Source organism: Taudactylus pleione, unplaced genomic scaffold, assembly GCF_031769625.1.
Source record: "Taudactylus pleione unplaced genomic scaffold, aTauple2 ptg000030l, whole genome shotgun sequence".
Classification (NCBI taxonomy): Eukaryota; Metazoa; Chordata; class Amphibia; order Anura; family Myobatrachidae; genus Taudactylus; species Taudactylus pleione.
This window is the reverse complement of record NW_028284432.1, coordinates 3,494,259-3,514,980: the sequence shown is the minus strand read 5'-3', so window position 1 is coordinate 3,514,980 and position 20,722 is coordinate 3,494,259. Positions and strand designations below refer to the sequence as shown.

Sequence of the window (20,722 nt, the reverse complement as noted above, 5' to 3'; positions counted from 1 at the left end):
ATACGCCAATGGCTACAGGTCCTCATGTACAGTTTGCGGCAATATTGCAGCCACAACATAAGCATAAAGCTGAGGGACTTCTTTAGAGTTGAATGGATCCTACAAATTACAGCACTGCGCATATGCACCAAATGTGTTTGCATAGACTTGTATCCAGATTTATGTGTATTGTTGACTTACATTCCCTTTAGTCTGGAAAGGCACAATAGGGACAGAAAGGGACATATACCTGTAAGTATAAGCGACATATACCTGTAAGTATAAGCTGAATACATAATGGACTGTTCATGTAAGTGTGATATACAGTAATTAGGCATAAGGGTTGGGTATGATATGTCGACATGATCATAATATCGATTTTGACAATGTCGACAATCATCATGTAGACAGTTATAAAATGTCGACATGTTAGATTGTCGACATATCGTCACTGTTGGTCCAGAAGTGACTTACTTGTCCATGACAGCAACATCTTCTTGGTCCCGGCGTTCATGTGACTGTGATTTCCGGATCAGACATCCGATCCTCTGGCATTCGGGTGAGTATTTCTCTCCTTTCCATAACCCCTAACCCTCCCTCTAGCCCCTCCCCAACCTTTCCTCCCAGCATAACCCTAATTCTCCCACCTGCAGCCTAACCCTAACCTCCCTCCAGCAGCCTAACCCTAACTTCCCACCAGAAGCCTAACCCTAACCTCCCTCCTGCAGCCTAACCCTAACCTCCTTCCAGCAGCCTAACCCTAACCTCCCTCCTGCAGCCTAACCCTAACCTTCTCCTGCAGCCTAACTCTCCCTCCGAAAGTCTAACGCAAACCTCCCTCCCGCATGCCTAACCCTAACCTCCCTCCCACAACCTAACCCTAATCCTCCCTCCTACAGCCTAGCCCTAACCTCCCTCCCGTAGCCTAACCCATCCTTCCGCAGCCTAACCCTAACCCTCCCGTAGTGCCTAACCCTAACCCTCCCGTAGTCTAAACCTAACCCTCCCTCCCACAGCCTAACCCTAACCTCCCTCCCGCAACCTAACCCTCCATCCCACAGTCTAACCCTAATCCTCCCCTAGTGCCTAACCCTAACCTCCCTCCCGCAGCCTAACCCTAACCTCCTACAGCCTAACCCTAACCTCCCTCCCGTAGCCTAAACCTCCCCTACTGTCTAACCTTAACCTCCCTCCCACAGCCTAATCTTAACATCCCTCCCGCAGCCTAACCCTAACTCTCCCCCTACTGCCTAACCTTAACCTCCCTCCCGCAGTCTAATACTAACTCCCTCTTGCAGCCTTAACCTTAAGCTACCCCCCGCAGCCTAACCCTGACCTCCCTATCGCAGCCTTAACCCTGACCTCCCTCCCGCAGCCTTAACCGTAACCACCCTCCTGCAGCCTAACTTTAACCCTAACCTCCCTCCAGCAGCCTAACCCTGACCTCCCTCCTGCAGCCTAACCCTGACCTCCCTCCAGCAGCCTAACCCTGACCTCCCTCCTGCAGCCTATCCCTGAACTCCCTCCTGCAGCCTAACCCTATGAATGCATCCCCAGATTCCCCTGGCGTAAATACTACTGTTTTCTAAATGGACGCACCTTGAGCCTATCCATGTATGCAGAGTAAAAATATTAACAGCTTGATAATGATGATTGCCAAGTCTTTACAGTATAAAATAAAAATTAACAAAAATTAAAACAACCCTGCATGTCCTTTTACCCACAAAATAAGTAATCAGCGCCAGGGCTGTAGCATACTCCCCAAATGCCGAGATTTAGACGGGACAGTCACGATTTGAGGGCTATGTCCCACCTTTCTGTTCGGGGCAGCATTGTCCAGCAGTGGGAGAATTGAGAGCTCTCCCACATTTACTGCGATATATATACATATATCTATACAGTGCCGTAACTAGGGCTCGCGGGGCAGGCTAGGCCCCCTCCGCGTGACATCACATGGAGGGGGTGGGGCCACAATTGCTGGGAATTACAGCAATGCCCGGAGCATCCTCAGGATGCCCCGGACGGTGCTGTAAGGGCAGTGGTGTTTATGTCTGAAGTGTCCTAAGGATGCCAGGTAGCACTGCTGCAGAGATTCTGGCTGTAGGGTCCCTCTCCAGGCACTCTGCTAGCCAGATGCAGGGGTCATGGGTGAGCGGCTCTGCGCTCTGTACAGTGGCACTGCTCGCACACCCCTAGTTATAGCCCTGCATATATACATACGTTTACAGCAGGGATGGGGAAACTCAGGCCTGAGGGCCATATAAGGCCCCCAGAATCGTTTGGTCTGGCCCTCTGAGCTTTTTTCTGCTAGCCTCATCTGGCTAGCAGGGTGCCCAGAATGGCACCCTGCAGCGAGAATCTATGTAGCAGTGCCACCTGGGCGTCCTTAGGATGCTTCAGACGGTCACACCGCCACCCTTACAGCTCCCCGGAGCATCCTCAGGATGCTCCGGGCATTGCTGTAATCATCGGCGGTTGCGCCCCCGCCCCCGTGTGATATCACATGGAGGGGGCGTGGCCTGCACCGGGCCCGAAAATAATGTTATATTTATCAAAATGGCCCTTGGCAGAAAAAAGGATTCCCACCCCTGGTTTGTAGTGATGCATATAGTAAGTGGTGACAAAAAACACGTTATTAAATACAAGAAAATAATTAACACCTGAGAGAAGAAAGGATCCAGCAATTCTAAACTCGGTGCTATTCATGCAATGATTGCTGATTAACAACTGTGGCAGGGGATCTGCATGGGCACACAATGAGAATTTCAGGAGGAGGGGACATGTCTATCACTAGGCAACAAAAATGAAGCTTAAGCTTTGTTACAACTTACATATAAAATAACCCAAAAGAATGATAATAAAATCCTGCTGTAATGTCAGTCGCAACCCATAATGAATTCGCCTCTCTCCAGTATAAAGAAGGCTCTTTGAACAAGTATCAGATTTACAGGGACATGATTAAAAGGTGTCCGGGCCATTGTCTTGTGGTCCTTAGAAGGCTTGTGCTTTTGGTGTGGGCAGTGGATTGTCATTTGAAACTACTGAAATGCTTCTCTGGTAATTGTCCTGAGTCACATTAATTGAGCTTTTTCATGCAAGATTTTGGAAGTTGTGAGGTAATCCAGAATATAGCGTTTGAAGGATTTAATGAACCATTCAAAGGAAAGGGAGGTTGTCTGCTCCAAAAGGAGTGTAAGAAGGAAAGCACCTTTCAGCCAGTATTGCACAAAAATAAAAAATAATAATAATCACACAGATAGGGCTGTGGAAGGTTTGTGCTGTTAACCCTGCTGGAAGCAGATTAACAATGGGGCGAATGGGCGTGCAGCCCCAGGCCTCCATATAAAAATAGGCCATTCATCACGGTAGCATGATGATGACTAGCCGGCCAGCTGTCCACACGGTTGGCCGTAAATCATAAGTATTAAAATTGTATTTCTATTTTCATCACAATATGATGCAATTTTTCTACTTTTACATACTGTATATAGGGCGAGATGCACTATCCTAAAAAAATCCCCATATGCATCAAGCTCCGGAAAGTGAAACTTTATGGAGTTTGTTCCCAATATCAGCCCATATTCTATTAGCCGCGAAAAGTCGGAATCCGTGAAAAAGTATCACCGGTTGCGACTTTTTGCCAGGCGGAAACTTATCTCTGTATTCGATTGCAAACACTTTTTGCGTACGTGAAAACGCAATGCAATGTAATAGGCGAAAAAGTGCAAAATCGCTATTTTGGGGAGCAAAGGTGGGGAAACCACTCAGCACCTGTGGGACAGCCCCCCAAAGGATAACTGCGTAAAAGTGCAAAGTGGGGGGTACAAACTTAAAAACTAGCGAAATAGACTTTTGGGTGGTCTGCAAGTATGGGTGAGGTGTGTTTTTGATTGCAGGTGCTTGCTTCAGGTGCGTTTTTTACGTTTTTTTAAACTTTGCTTTAGTGACTTTAAACCATGCTTACACCCATTGACAAGTACCCCAAATTTGACAGGACTACTTATTTTCACCAAAAAATACTGCTTAATGCTATTCTTCCCCACTTGTGCAAAGACGCTAATTAGAAGATATTGACACACCTTAAGTACCCCAAATTGCTTTATTAGGGCTATTCGGGGGCATGTACATTGATCCCCAATGTTAGTGCATCTTTTAGGGGGTGTCAGGCTGATTTCCCCAATACTGACAGAACTTTTTGCCTGGTTTGCATTCGCCGGCTTGCGTTTTTGCATCTTTTGGAATTGAATACTTTGAATAGCGGGGACACGCACAAAAGGTTTTCACGGCCAAAACACGTGATGTCGGCGAAAAGTATGGCATGCAAAAAAAGTATCACGGGTGCGAAACTAATTGAATACGGCCCATGGATTCTTAACAGAGATTTCCCAAATCCAATAAGATCCCTTCCAGTGTCCCCCACAGCTCGCGCATGTGCTGGCCGACTGCCGTGCATGAGCAGAAGGACACCCATGTCATAAACCAGGAAGTCCTCACACCACAAAGGGCAGCTCTTATCAATTCTAAAAGCAAATCTCTATGCATATAGCATTAATAAACGTCTCTATGCATGGGATCAGTGGCGGGAGGCATCACATCTAAATAATAAGCGAGAAAGCGTGTCTGTTTGTCTGTCTGTTTGTCCCTTATGCACAGACAAAGGTTTGGACCTAGTTCCACCAAATTCGGCATGGTGTTGTAGTTTGACCAGGATTAGGTTTTTGCCTAGGTTTGAACTTCGTCAGGGCCAGACACTGTCACAAAATCCCCTAAAATGGGAACACAATTAAATTACACAGGTTCCGGGGCTGGCTCCAGTGGAAATTGGCAGTCTGCCAAAAACCTGTGAAAGCGACAAAAGTATCCTTTTCACCTCACAGTCTGAGCAAGTGAACTTTATGGAGTATATTTACTAAAGTGCAGGTTTTTACAAGCGGAGATGTTGCCCATAGCAACCAATCAGATTCTAGCTATTATCTTCTAGAAGGTGCTAGATAATTGCTAAGTAGAATCTGATTGGTTGCTTTGGGCAACATCTACACTTCTATAAACCCGCACTTTAGTAAATATACCCCTCAAGCAAGTTCATATTAAATCCAGAGTCCTTTTTAAAGTGACCACATGTATTAGAACGTCAAAGGTGTAAATCTTGTACTCCAAGTGACTTCCTCACATATAAGACTATCTACCACTCTTACCGTAATGCGCTAGACACTGCCAAACAAACACATTCCAATCTCTCATCTCTGCCCAAGCCTCTAACCCCAAGCAACTTTTTAATACATTTAAATCGCTTCTTACCCCTCCCTCACCCAACCCACCTACTCAGTCTGTGCACAAGATCTTGCTTCCTATTTCAAGACAAGATTGAAAAGATTTAAAATTAAATGGTATGCTCTTCCTCAGCCAGCGACCTGCTCAATGCCCTACCTGGACCCTCTGGCACATTCTCTTCATTTGACCCAACAAACGAAGATGAAGTATCTACACTCTTCTCATCCTCCTACTCTATTACCTCTCCTCTTAATCCTATACCCTCACAAATCAGCAAATCCCAGTCTCCTGTGCTCATCCCAACCCTAACTAAAATCTGTAATCTCTCTCTCTCTACTGGTATCTTTCCATCACTGTTCAAGCATACAGTGATTACTCCCATTCAGATAAAACAAAATTCTGACCCTAACACTCTCTCAAATTATCGTCCTATCTCCCAGCTCCCATGCCCCTCCGAGCTACTTGAGAGACTTGTCTATACCACCTCACACACTTTCTTAACTCACACAACTTAATGGATCCACTTCAGTCTGGCTTTCGTTCCCAACACTCCACAGAGACTGCACTGACTAAGGTAGTGAATGATCTGGTCACTGCCAAGGCTAAAAGCCATTACTCACTCCTAATTATTCTAGATCTCTCTGCTGCTTTTGACACTGTTGACCACTCTCTTCTCATACAAACACTACTATCCCTGACACAGCCCTTTCTTGGTTCTCATCCTACCTATTTAATCACTCTTTCACTGTTCGTTTTTCTGATTCTGCCTCCTCTTCGCTAGCTCTATCAGTTGGAGTACAGCAAGGCTCAGTTTTAGGTCTTCTGCTTTTCCCAATCTATACCACCTCTCTTGGCAAACTAATCAGCTCTTTTGGTTATCATCTGTACGTGGATGATACTCAAATCTACCTATCCTCCCCAGATTTGTCACCATCTGTATTGGTCCGTGTCACTGAATGTCTCTCTGCCATTTCAACTTTGATGTCATCTAGCCACCTCAAACTTAATATTTCTAAAACAGAATTATTATATTTCCACCAGCCAATAATTGTTACCAACCTGATCTCTCTATCACTGTTGATAACTCGACAATCCACCCCACCCCACAAGCTCGCTGCCTAGGTGTCATCCTTGACACTGAATTGTCCCTTGTTCCCCACATTCAATCTGTCTCAAAATCATGTTACATACATCTAAAAAAAATATCCAAAATTCAACCATATCTTACTCTAGACACTGCAAAAACTCTAATCCATGCACTAATTATTTCCCGCATTGACTATTGCAAAAGTCTCTTTACTGGTCTTCCCAAGAACAGGCTCTCACCACTACAATCCATTATGAATGCAGCTGCAAGGCTGATCTTCATCAAACGTTATTCGCCTGCTGCTCTGCTCTGTCAGTCCCCCCATTGGTTACCGGTTTTCTACAGTATTCAATACAAACTACTTTTACTTACACATAAGGCTATTAACCAAACCACACCAACAAACATCTCTTCACTCATCTCAAAATATCTTCCAACCCGACCTTTCCGCTCAGCACAAGATCTGCGTCTCTCATCTCCACACATTACCTCCCGTGGAATGCCCTCCCACGCTCAATAAGACTTTCCTCTAGTCTCCAAACCTTCAAGTGTTCCCTAAAAACTCACCTCTTCAGACAAGCTTATCACATTTCAAAACCGCACACATAACCTTCATAGCTTCCATATCTAATTACATCACCTTTCACAGTCCACATATAACCTCACACTTAGGCCCTTATTCAATTAGGGAGCAAAAAGTCCGTGCTGGACTTTTAGCTCCACATCACTGACTTTCCGGAGATAAAATATTGGGCGCGTGCTGCTTTATCCCCATATTCAATTAGGAAGCAGCGAAGACGGGAGCCAGCGGAAAGGTGTATCGCTAAAAATTCGGGAATTTTCGGGTTTTGTTCCTAGTACCCCCTAAAGATGTCCAGACATGGGGGTTCACTCTGGGTACCCCCGTTTAGCCCTGCAGAATGTGTTCTGCATTTTTAAATAGCCGCGGCAGGTGTTTTTTCCCGACATTAGAACAAGTGATGCAGAAGAGCACTTAGGTTTATTTTTTAGTTTTTTTAAGTGGTCACATCAAATTTGGGGTACTTGAAAATGGGTACTAGCATATTTTTAAGTCCCTAAACTTATTTTTTAAAAATTCTGCGAAAATGCACCTGCCGCTAATAGCCTATTGTAGAAAACACCTGCCGCATACTTGTAGAACACCCCCGAACCTATTTGGCTTTTAAACACTGTTCCCCAATATTTTTTTTTATTACCCTAAATTTAAAATCATTTTTTTGGGGTGTCCCTAATTTTTTTTTTTACTTTTTTTGACAACAGGGCCTGATTCAGAGCCGCACGTAAGCGGACGCTCGTTCGCTCTGAGTGATGTTCGCACAACTGTGCATGCGTATGGGTCGTAATGCGCATGCGTAAACCAGTTATTGCGGTCGGAAATCGTGCGCTCGCAAAACAGCGAGGGGCAGCTAATTTGATTGACAGAATGTGCCGTTTGTGGGTGGTAACGGGAAGGTGCTTGAAAGCGGGGGGGTGGAGATCCGAACGCAGGTGTGCCAAACGGTAAAAAGGGCATTTAATGGGAGTGCATAATTAGTAAATGAGCGTCATCGACCACGTCACTTGGTTGTCTTTTAGCCTGAACTGCTCGCAGTGATAGCGGTAAGAAATACCTACCACAAGCACTGCGAGCAGTTCAGATGCCTTTCGATGTACCTGATTAATCTAATAAATACTGGAGATGACGTGTGTTGCGAACAGCAAAGGGGCGTCTTTACAAAATAGCGAGCGCATTTTTCGTTTGCTCACTCGGACATAGAGGCGTCAACGAACCGCAAAGAGCGAGCACTCAATTTAAATAGCCGGCCCCTTTTTTGGAACGACCGTCCGGCTCTGAATCAGGCCCACAGTTCGTTTTTAGGGGCTTTACCCAGGAGTGCAGGCTATTTTTTTTAAGCCTGTACCCCTAAACCCCAATTCTGCACTTTTTTTCGCTAGCTAAAGGCTGGTGAAAACTTATCCCCGTTTTTTTTCAAAGACTTTTTGAACCGGCAAAAAGTCTTTGAAATTGAATATGGGGATAATTGAAACATGCGAAAATGACGTAATTGACATCGACTTTTCGTAGCCTAATTGAATACCCCCCATAGTCTTTCTTTCACATCCTCCTTAGTTTTGGCCAACATTCCTGTGTGACTGGATCATACAGCCCACCAAGAAACTCTGCAATTTGGCTGGACAAAAATGCAATATATAACACCTATCCTTGTGTATCAATGCCTATTTCCCTACAGATTGTAAGCTAGTGATAAGGGCCCTCTTACCTCTATGTCTGTCTGTTATTACCCAGTTTTGTTCTATTAATGTTTCCAATTGTGAAGCGCAACGAAATATGTTGCACTATATAAGAAACTGTTAATATATAAAAAATATATAATAGTCAGCCCTCTGTGTTTGCATGCCATACAGAGCCCATTCAGGTTATGCCAGAGGCGTCACAAGGGGGGTGCGGGCCGCACCTGGGTGTCACCCGCCAAGGGGTGACACCAAGGTGCAGGCTCCCCTTCAGTGACAGGAGCAGAGTGCTGCACTGTAGCATTAAGTGCAGCACTCGGCTCCTGTCACAGTGAGGGAGCCTGCATTGCCCGTACCCCCGGCACCCCCCACCCCCCCATTGATAACCACCGGCCAGGGACCGGGTTTGGGCTGTGAGGCTACGCCCATTCCTGAGGCCATGCCCCCTTTAGGTGGCACTGTGCGCATGGTATCCCTCCCCGCACCAGGTGTCACCGCGGGGAGGAACGCAGCTGGGTTATGCCACACAGTAGTACTCCCGATACACATTATGCCACGCAGTAGTAGTGCCCCTTATACATTATGCCACTCAGTAATGCCCCGTACACTACACAGTAATCCCCCTTACACACAGGAATGCCCTTTACAGATTATGCCACATAGTGGTAGTGCCCCATATAACACATTATTCCACACAATAGTAGTGCCCCTTACATTATGCCACACAGTAATGCCCCTTATAACATAATGCCACCAAGTAATGCCCCTTACACATTATGCCACCCCCCAGCAACTCACCTCCCCCTGTGCTTCTAGAAGCCTCTTGTCTCCCCCTGTGTGCCATGAGCAGCCAGCAGGTCAGTCATGTGCTCCGAGAAATTACTCAACTGGAGTCATCTCATTCTGGAGACATCATCAGCCGCTAACTTGCCCTGGTGCACACACAGCAGCAGGCGCAGCTTTGTAGGGTTTGGCTTCCTGGTGATGACTCGGTCCTTGAGGTGTCCGGGCCACCAGCTAATTACACCTGGTGCACCACAGGCAGCAGCAGACATGGACAGACAGTGCAGGTGCAATTTTAATCTGGCTTCGGTCACGAGCCAATCGGAGCTCGCACACCAGCAGCCAATTAGGAGCCGCCACTGTCAGCGAGCTCTGATTGCCTTGTGACAGGCACGGCTGTCTCTCCATGTAATCAGCTGGCGGGTCGGCACCAAATCAACACCGCTGCCACCCGGCCCTCCTTGATGGCCCTGACTGGACCGGCCCACCTTGTATGTGTGACTGGGTGCAGGGGGATCGGCGAACCACAGAGGCAGCTTGGGCACCATAGCAGCTGCACCCCTTGCACCCACGGTAGTTACGCCACTGTTGGCATGCATGTTAGCAAACAGTAGGGTCCTTTTCAGGATGAATGAAATGGGGTTATAGGCGAGGCTAATGTCAACAAATAAAGGCTGCAGGTGTACTTCAGGGTCCAGTCTTCAACCCAGGCAACGCCGGGTATCCCTACTAGTTTAACATGTGATGCTTTATGCATCCTGTCCTCGGAGAGACATTGGGGGCGGGATGCACTATGGTGAAAAATGCGGTCAAACCTCCAAAAATTCAATTTTCAGAGGTTTGACTGGACTTCCCGTATGGACCAAGCTCCAGAAAGATTTGCTTTTCTTTAGATGGTGTTGCCTATTAGAAGCCTATGGGCTTCTTTTCAGAGTTTTTCCAGAGAGGTATCCAATAGTATCCCTTCCAGGATCCCAACGCGGCTCGTGCATGCGCTGGCTGACGGCCGTGCATGTGCAGAAGGAGTCCCGAGTCATAAATCCAGAAGTCCACACACCGCAAAGGACTTCGCTTAAATCATCATGCATACAGCGTTAATAAACGTCATTATGCATGCGACCATTGGCGGGATGCATCGTATCACAGCCCCGGGCTATTAGTGTAAGTGGCATACACTCCAAATGGCACTGGCCACACCCACACAGCACTGGCCACACCTCCTCTGCTCCTTTCCATAGGTTCTTGATCATTTTCAACACCAGTTGTCCTTAATCCATCCCTAAACCCTGCACATAGAACAGAGTGACGACAACATGGATAGAAGTGAACAATCAGGGTGATTTAAGGGGTGTATTTACTAAAGTGAGAGTTTTTAGAAGTGGAGATGTTGCCCATAGCAACCAATCAGATTCTACTTAACATTTAACTAGCATTTTCTAGAAGATAATAGCTAGAATCTGATTGGTTGCTATAAGCAACATCTCCACTTCTAAAAACTCTGACTTTAGTAAATATACCCCTTAGAGAAAATTTGCATAGTGCTGGGGCTGCATAGACAATATTCTGAGGCTCAAATACAAAGTGTGATTGTGTCAATGAAAGAAAGAGAAAGTAGTAAAGTCAGTTTACATACTGTAGTTTGCATTGATACATTGGTTACAAAGTGAGCATAATTTACATCTGAAAAAGTTTCATACAAAACTAGTATATTTAGTCCCATATAGTACTCACTCTGCATCAGCTCGCCTAGGCTCACCTAATCGTATAGCCAGCCCTAATAGCAGGGCCGCAACTAGGAGGGGGGGGGCAAAGGGGGCAAGTGACCTGGGTTCCGAACTTGAGGGGGTACCGGGAGGCTAGGTTGCTGCTCTTGTGGGTTTGGAGCAGCATCCCGGCCTTGAGAGGCACAGAGACACTGTCAGTCTAATGTGGTGCCGGTCGCAAGCCAATCAGTGCTTGCGGACCGGCAGCCAATCAGCAGAGGCTGCCGGTCTGTGAGCTCCAATTGGTTCCCCAACATGTGGCAGCCCCGTCCCGCGCCACCCCGAGCTCACCCACCACACGGCCCTGGCAGGTAAGAGAAAGGAGATGGGGTCTTACTGTGCCTTAACATAAAAGAGGCCTTACTTTGGCATAATGTGTAAGGAGCCTTACTGTGGCATAATGTGTAAGGGGCATTACTGTGGCATAATGTATATGGGCATTACTGTGGCATAAATGTATAAGGGGCATTACTGTGGCATACTGTATAAGGGGCATTACTGTGGCTTAATGTGGGAATTACTGTGACTTAATGAATAAAGGGCATTACTGTGGCATGTGTTATAAGGGTCATTAATGTGTGGCACAATGTGTTACAAGAGGCATTACTGTGTCACAAAACCACACACCCTTTTCTTCCTCTATGTTGTATTTTTTTTTGGGGGGTGCCAAATTATGGCCTTGTCCCGGGTGCCAAAAATCCTAGTTTCTGCCCTGCTAATAGGCATGAGTCTAAGCTGGTTTAAATATGTTTACTTTTGCATGGTGCTTATGTGTCATTTTCCCATTTAATATTGCCCCTGAGTTGTGGCATAAATGGGTTCCAGGGGTCCTACTTTTTCCTCTAGCTATCAGCGCCCCCAAGATGGTGGGTAAGAGCGACTATGCTTTCCATTGATGTGTCTATATTATTAATTGCCCTGAATGTTTTTAATTGTAAAGTATCATAGGTTATAGTGACGCTAAATAAATAAAGATTAATAAATGGATGTAAACCCAATGTGCCGTAAGTGATTAACCCTGGATAGGAGCTAAATGAGAACGCTAGCTTCCAACATGGACCCTGCAAAGTTGTGATTGCATTCTGTGTGGGGATCCCACAGATCAAGTCTCCCTTAATTAGCCTCACTAGGCAGCAGATGGCAATACAGAGTAACTGCGGTCAACATACAGGTCAAGGTCAGGAGAGGCAGAACTGGGTCAAGGTCACAAACCAATAATCGAAGTCAAGTACTAACCAGATCTGTACCAGAAGGTCAAACAGAATAATACTTAACCACCACAAATCTAAACACAACCTGCTGCCCAGGCACCAGAGAAAAGGCTTACAAGGTTTAAGTAAAGAGTGGCAGCCTCTGAACATGTACTCACCAATCATTGGGAGCACCTATGTGTGTGACTAGATAATATGCGCAAACCCAAGTGCAACTATAGCAAATGCCCATCCACTCAGTCATAAAGGAGGACATATAGGGGCGCCATTACAGAGGTGTGGGGAGATGGAGGGGGCTCTGCATGGATATGTTTGCTGTAACTGTTGTGGTTGGTATTAAATGGGCACTATTTTTTCTTTCTTTTGCTCCAGGTAAAGCATTGGGCGCTGTTTTACCGCTGCACATGCGTCCGAGATGCACTATGCATGTGCCCCGATGGTTAACCCTGGGGAACACAGCTCTAAATTGGACGGAGATCCATGCAATTTAGAAGGGTTTTTCTGGGTGGTAACTGGGGGTTCAGCAGTCAGGGGCATGTCGGTGTCAATGACTGTGTCTAACAATGTCGTTCCCCTGACACTGGCGGCCACGGTCTCCCAGACATTCTGCATTTGTGCATTGTCCAATGGTGCAGTTGATGGTCCGCCGATAGTGTGTCTGTGTACGCACATGGGCGGATTTGCACTGCAGTCGATGGGCGTCTCAATAGGATGCCCAATGACTGTGGCATTAACATAAAGAGGTAGTAGCGGCTGCACAAAAGATGCAGCCATTACTGCAACTGCGGCCACCTCTGAATTACCCCCATAGAGTAAAAAACAACAGTTGCATTAGAATAGTGCATAAGAATTTTTCATATAATACATGGAGAACATTGATTATTATTATTATTATTATTATTATTATTATTATTATTATTATTATTATTATTGTTGTTGTTAACACTAATAATAACAACAACAATAATAAAAATAATAATAATAATATTGTTGTCATTATTATTGTTATTATTGTAATTATTATTATTATTATTATTGATGTTATTATTACTATTATTATTATTAATAATAATAATAATAATAATAATAATAATAATAATAATAATGTTGTTATTATTATTGTTGTTATTATTATATAGTATTTTTATTAGTATTATTATCAATAATAATAATAATAATAATACAAATAATAATTACAACAACAATAATATTATTATTATTATTATTGTTGCTGTAATTATTATCATTATTATTATTATCGTTGTTATTATTAGCAATTGACCCATGTTAAAGTGCATGTGTTACTTATTCTGTTTTTGTGCACGTTTTGACTTTTTCTGTAACTTTTATACCAGTGACCACAGTTGTATTTGTCACCCTGGAGTTCACCAAAGTATTTGCGCCTACATTACCAAACAACAGTGTGAGTAAACGGCATGAATGAATATGCTAATCGGACACATGCCACGTTTCATGCCTCTGTGCCTCATTAACATGACTTTGGCCCAGATGCTGCAGCTGATACAATGTGATACAAAGTGCAATAAAAGAATACTGCTACAAAACAAGAGGTGAAATTATAGTTAAATAGTGAGGTTGGAGGGGGAAAAAAATCACAGAAGTTACCTTAGAAGTTTTTAAAACTGTATCTGAAGAACCAGGAATCTCCCAAGCAGGCAATTGAATTAATTCCCTGGATCAGTTGTAACTACATATACTGTCCTTTGTAATATTATCATTCAAAATATTTTTAAATAACTTTAGTAAATCTGCTAGCACCATTTCCCCTGATAAGGAATTCATCTGCCAGGCTGGCTACACTTTACGGTGAAACACATTTCATGGATGATTGTGAAATTGTCTTTCAAGTTGCAATGAAATCACCCATACCATCTGCACAGGTCTGGCAGGGAGAAGTTTGTTAGACAAATATTTGCATTGATTTGGATATAAACTTATTAATTAAAATAAGTCTCTAATTACTTTTTTATAACTTTGGGCCATTGTATCAAGCAGTGATAACCTATTTGTTTCTCTTTCTTTGTTTTCAATGACAAAAGGGGTTAGGTTATCACTGCTTCTCCATATGTATTATTTAAAAGGCAGCTCATGGACAAATTAGAGATTTCTCCCAGGTGGCTTTTGCTGTCGCCACCGTAGCCGGCTATGACGATGAAGCAGGCTGGCAATTTATTAAGCCGATCCCATTGTTTAATGAGTAATGCTGGTTACACACTGAGACGACAGATCGGTCGGCAGAGCTATACACACTTACGAATCGGACAGTCGATATATCTGGCCAGACATCACAACTAGGCAGGCATTTACATTTTCCTGCCCAGTTGTGATGTCAGTGCTGGCCGTCTATGCAGTCAGTGTATGGGTGGCCGGCGGAACTCCCGTACACACACATGTACATGCACCAATACATGTTTCATATATATCGGCTGTGCTGCTGGGCCCGCCTTATACGTGAACAACATCGTTAACGGATATATCGGGTGTACACACCCGCCGATGTACTCACGATATATTACGTTCATTAAGCGACTGAACATAATATATCGGCAAGTGTGTATCCAGCATAACACATACAGTCCCAGTGCTCTTGCTTGTGTGTTCGCACGTGCGCTGATTGTTCACAGTTACAGCTCACTTTTTATTTGGTGAAATCTCAGGAATGTGCTTTGGAACTCTCACTAGCCATTAGGTATCGCATCATCAGCACTAGGCTGAGGCAATACAGAGGGAAGAGGAACACCGGAGGGTGAGTTACCATGAAAACCTCTCCGGGGATCCTCTTTTTAAAACATTGCAACACTAAGACATCCTGCGTCACTGCGATAAGCGGCAGAGCAGGATATCTTGTAGCGCTGAGATAAGTGATATCTTGATACATCTCCTCCTTAATCATTTCAACTGTTTTCTTTATTTTCAGGCTCTTTACACAAGTTCCCAACATTCTACCACATTTTTAATATGTGACCAGTCAATGGGGGAAATGTACGAAGCCTTGGAAAGTCATAAAGTTGAGAATGATAAAGTACCAACCAGTCAGCTCCAGTTAGGAGCTGATTGGTTGGTACTTTGATTTGCTTAGGGGTAACACCAGATTTTGGATTTTTATTCAATGTAATAGATGGTGTAGCAAGGACCCATGGTGCCCAGAGACAAAGCCTGCTGAGGCATCGTGTTGTTGCCAAGCACGCATGCCGCCTTATCTGCATCTGATCACATGATGCTGCAGAGCCCCGGTAAGGTAAGTGACAAAGTTGGGCACTTGCGCCATGCCCCCAAACCTGGCCATGCCATCCCCTAATACCATGGCCTGGCTGATCTCTTGGCGACCCTACGAATGCACCACTTGCTTTGCCCTCAGCGCACCCAAGTACCTTATTTAATATCACACAAACTACTTTTTTAGCTTCAGTTGAAATTAGCCTTTACATTCACAAACATATTTGCCTTACAGCAGTGGTTCTACATCTATCGTGGGTCACGCTGCCCTAGAGTATCAGTATCAGAATTTTTTCACAACACCCCCAAAAAGTTTCTTATTGAGAAATTCAGCAAAAAACATTAAAGACCTTCGGTGTCAGATTCGACCATATAAGTACATATATGGGTTGTCTGCTACTTACCAATGGCCATCGATGGTTCGTCTCTGAATATGTGCAAAGGAACAAGGACTGGGGCCGTGTATGTGAGGTACTGAAAAGCGATGGGAATGGGCTGCAGCCAGGGGCACCGAGAGGGATGGGAGCGGGTACTATTTACCCGGGCCTGGGCTTGCTAGATGGGCCCGGCGGGGGCCCGGCTCCGGCACCAGCCCCCCTCCCTCTCTCCCAGCAGCCCAGCACACTGCTGAGCAGCAACTGGAGCAGTCTCCTATGGCTGTGGAAAGGGAGCGCCGGGCTGAGGGGCTTACATTGCCCGCCTCCCTACGCGGCGCTGCAAAAGTGTTGTGTTTTTGTTTGTTTGTTTTTTTAAGCTTAAGGGGGCGTGGCCACGACTCCCACAAATTAGGCCACGTCCCCTTCACCTGGCCCTGGCCGGGCTCTCTAAGCTCCTGGCTGCGGCAATGCAGCTGAAGCCTACCTGCATATTTTGCTAACCCACTAATGGTTTCATACCATCTAGGTTAACCATCATCGATGGTGGCCAGCAGTTGCTTACTTTAAACCAATTGTGACTGCAGATGGCACTTGGCACACCCTCCAGGCTGCAGCAAGCTTACGCGGCACTGCTATTAAACGTCAAGAGGAAACTATGTAACTAAACTACGTTGGCCCTAGGCTTGATTTGAAACACCCAGGGCCTGAATCAGGAGTGAGCGATGCACCCAAGCGGGCGATGTTTTCAGTCTGCTCATGCGTCCGAGCCACACTGCGCATGCGCCCCGATAGTTACCCTCAGAAGCCGCAGAATGAACTTGGATACAGAAAGAAGCAATTTCAGTTGGCACAACTGGATGGTAACTGGTGGGTGTGCTACAGACATGTCGCCGTTACCTGGCTGCGTCTTTTGCCGCAGTTGCACTGATACCGGCGGCCATGTCCAGACAGATCATCTGCACCACCATAGGGTTGGTGCAATTTTCTATGGCGCAACCGACGGTGTGGACAATGGTGCATCTTAATGCGCACAGCAGCGGATTAGCGCCGCAATAGCAAAAAGATGCAGTCGCGCTGCGGCAAAAGACACAGTCGTGGCTGCAATAGAGTCTACCTGTGAATCAGGCCCCCAGCCATTTGTTGCAGAACATCCGGATCTGGTAGTCGTCTAAAGTCACTCTATGATCTGCCCTGACCGACATCTGATAGCTCACTGGCTGATGCAGATTAGGATCTGCGGTCTCTTGTTCCCCAGGCTCTGAGACTGGTGGCCAGCCAGAAATAAAATGACCTACAGGTATTTGGCCATGATAAATTGTATGGGCACCCATAGTTCTCATGCATAAAATCACCTAGAACTAGGCGCTTGCTTTGCACAATTACAGAATGCTAATGCTTTACTTCATACAGGCAGAATGTGATCAATAATGCAAAGCGTATATAATTGAATGATTATGTTGAAAAAAAAAAAAAGTGTTTTAAAATAATATATATTTTAGGTGTTACAAGAATATATTACAAGGATACTCCCACGGGAGACGTCTGCTTGACAAATTGTTGCCTGGAAACATTATAGAAAGCATTTCACTAGATTCCTAAATATTGGGGCTGCCTCAGAGTTGTTCGCTGTTGCTGCCGCAGCTGCCCTTTTTTCAGCAGAGAATTTGTTAATATATGCTAATGGGGGATCTGTATGAAATACCGCCGGACGCAGGTTCAAATCCCAACGCTGGAAGACCAGCAGTGAAGATCCCGACAGGTGAGCATTTTAACTATTTACTAACCTAACCCCCCCCCTAACCCTCCCTTAGGGGTGCCTAACCCTAACCTCCCCCCCTCCCCCCAAGTGCCTAACCCAAACCTCCCGCTAAGTGCCTAAACCTATCCCCCCTTCCCCGCAGCCTAAAACTAGGTCTCCCGGGGGGGGGTGCCTAACACCCCCTTCCCCTAGCCTAACCCTAGCCTCCCCCCAGGGGTGCTTAACCCTAAATTTCCCCTGGGAGCCCCTAACCTAAGCGCGGGTGTCCGCTACCGCCGCCCAGCTTACCTTCAATCGGTATGGGTATGCCGGGCGTCGGGCTTCCGGCGTAGGTAAAATGTCAGGCGGCGGAATTTCAACGCCTGTCATTAGACCCTTGCCGGGATTAGACAGTCGGTAAGCCGGCGGTCGGCATTTCGACCGTCGGCTTCCCGACTGCATCCTGCTAATGTGGAACAGGCGCTGGGACTTGTACTGAGACTCCCATCTGAGCCATCGCAGCTATCCGCAACTGCGTAAACATATGCAGCAGTGGACACAGATCATGCACACGCCAACTCCCTGAACAATACTATGGGCACACAGAGTGGCCGCCGTAACTGGATTGCCCGAGTCCTGTTAAAGGGAATCGTTATGAATTACTGCGGTTCAAACCCCGACAGCGCCTGCCCGACAGAGAAAGAAATCCCGATCGTCCCTAGGTAAGTATTGACTAATCTAATCTACCCCCTAACCCTCCTTTAGGGTGCCTAACCCTAACCTTCCCCCCCAGTGCCTAACCCTAATCCCCCTCTAAGTGCCTAAACCTAACCCTCCCTTCCCCGCCGCCTAAACCTAAGTCCCCTGGGGGGGGTGCTTAACCCTAAGCTCCCCCCGGGGGTGCCTAACCCTAACCCTCCCTCCCCCTAGCCTAACCCTAACCTCCCAGGGGGTGCCTAACCCTAAGTCCCCCCCGGGAGCCCTAAACCTAACCCTCCCTTCCCCTCCGCCTACACCTAAGTCCCCCGGGGGGGTGCCTAACCCTAACCTTCCCATCCCGTAGCCTAACCCTAACCTCCCGGGGGGGTGCCTATCCCTAAGTCCCCCCCGGGAGCCCTAAACCTAACTCCCTCCCCCCCCCATGCGGCTGTCCGCTGCGGCGCCTGGCATCCGCTCGATCGGGATGCCGGGCGCTGGTCTCCCGACGTCGGTCAAATGACAGGCGTCTAGATTTAGACTCCTGTCATTCGTCCCTAGTTGGGATAACAGTGTCTGGAAGCTGGCGATCGGCATTCCGTCCATCGGCTTCCTGAACGTATACCTGTTCCTGCGTATGGGATCGCAGATGCAGGATGTGACATGCCCCTGAAATGGTCGAGACATGCCTGGGTTTTTTACCCAACCCTTCCCCTTACCATCCTCCAACGCTCTCTGCCTGCCAATCACACTGCGAATAAAGACTTGCAGTGCGTGATTTCTGTAATGTACGTATGGTAATGACTCAGACACATGCACAGCGCCAAAAAGCGCTCCATTTGCGAATCAGGCCCATAATGTGGCAGCGGGCCTGATGCGCATTGCCCATATTAGCAAAGTTGTCTGATGTCTTAAGTATTTCGCATGCGTCTGCGTTGCACTGGTCGTGCGTTACGATTGTCATCTCTCCGAGACACAGAACGAATGTGGACGCAGGAAGCACCTTAGTTTTGCAGAAATCGGCTGCAGCATTGCTATAAAGACACACACTCGGCTGCTGCGGCATCAGCGAGCGACTCATAATCAGGAGTGTTCTCTTGGCGTCGGTGGATAATATTTAATCACAGGAATCAATGTTGCAAGTTACATATATCGATGTAAATGGCTGTTATGCAGAAGGGCAAGGCTCTACGTACAGGGCAGGTAAGGCCAGGATGTTTTATTCAGTACTTATAAAGACAATATATGGGATTATTTTAGTTTTGAATTGCCCCCAATTAGTGTATTTTTTTCTAAAATCCTCTAATGTTAGTTACCTTCAAATGGCCCCATAACCACATAATCAGGCATACTGTATGATGATTTCCACAACTACCTTAACTGGGCAGTTATAATGCCTCTTTTGATAAATCAGCAATTTGCCGTGATAATCTGGACCTGATAATGAGCTATAATTTAGCAGGTATGTAAAAGGCAACACTACGAGGAGCGATACGCAGATGCCAGGATCAAGTCATTGTGCAAGAAGCTGTGCAGTAATGTAGAGGTAAATACAAGTGACCCTTTCATTCACATATAAAGAGAAAACACCCTATGTGGCCCGGGTTCAGAGTTATGTTTTTGCAGTGGAGCGATTGTCGCCCGTATGCGCATGCGTCTAAACCGCACGGCGTATGCTTCAAAGTACGTCACCGTCATTCGCAGTGTGATTGACAGGGAGTGTTTGGGGGTGGCAATGGGGCGTTTCGGCTAAAAACGTAGGTGTGACGGGACCGTTTCGGCCGCATATCGCATCCTACGTCTGTAGTCCCATACACAGTAATCATGGCTTCGGCGTCTCAGTTCTCGCAGCCATTCTGCGCCACCATAGAGTTAGTCAGGACTGCTAACATCGAATTATCAGCGATCGATGATGTCTCTTTGTATGATTTCAAAACCGCAGATGGGTATCTCAATACATCTCCCGGCGTCTGCGACAGCAGCATATTTTCCCACAGCAGCTGCGTACGGGACTGCAGCTGCGGTGGCATTAGTGTACATCACTGAACCAGGCCCATAGTATGTTGTTCCTATTTAAATGTATGATCACTACATGCAAAGTAGGCTGCTCTACCTGCGCTGTTCCCAATGTATGTCATGTTGCAGCTGCAGTACCTGGGAGGAGCGTCAGGGAACGTCCCACCTATTCTGAAAAGATGCACCATGTGAAAGATATGTATCAAACCTTCTAAAGAGTAAAGGTGGAGAAGTTTCCCATAGCAACCAATCAACTTCTAGCTTCCTATAAAGTGGGAGACTGCTCACTGCAGCCCAGCACACAGCAGCAT

At 46.2% G+C, this 20,722-nt stretch overlaps 1 pseudogene; it reads left to right on the top strand.

Annotated features, from left to right (window-relative positions):
• The first annotated feature begins 405 nt into the window (after positions 1-405).
• Positions 406-20,722, top strand: part of LOC148539108 (uncharacterized) — a 76,123-nt pseudogene continuing 55,806 nt past the window's right edge.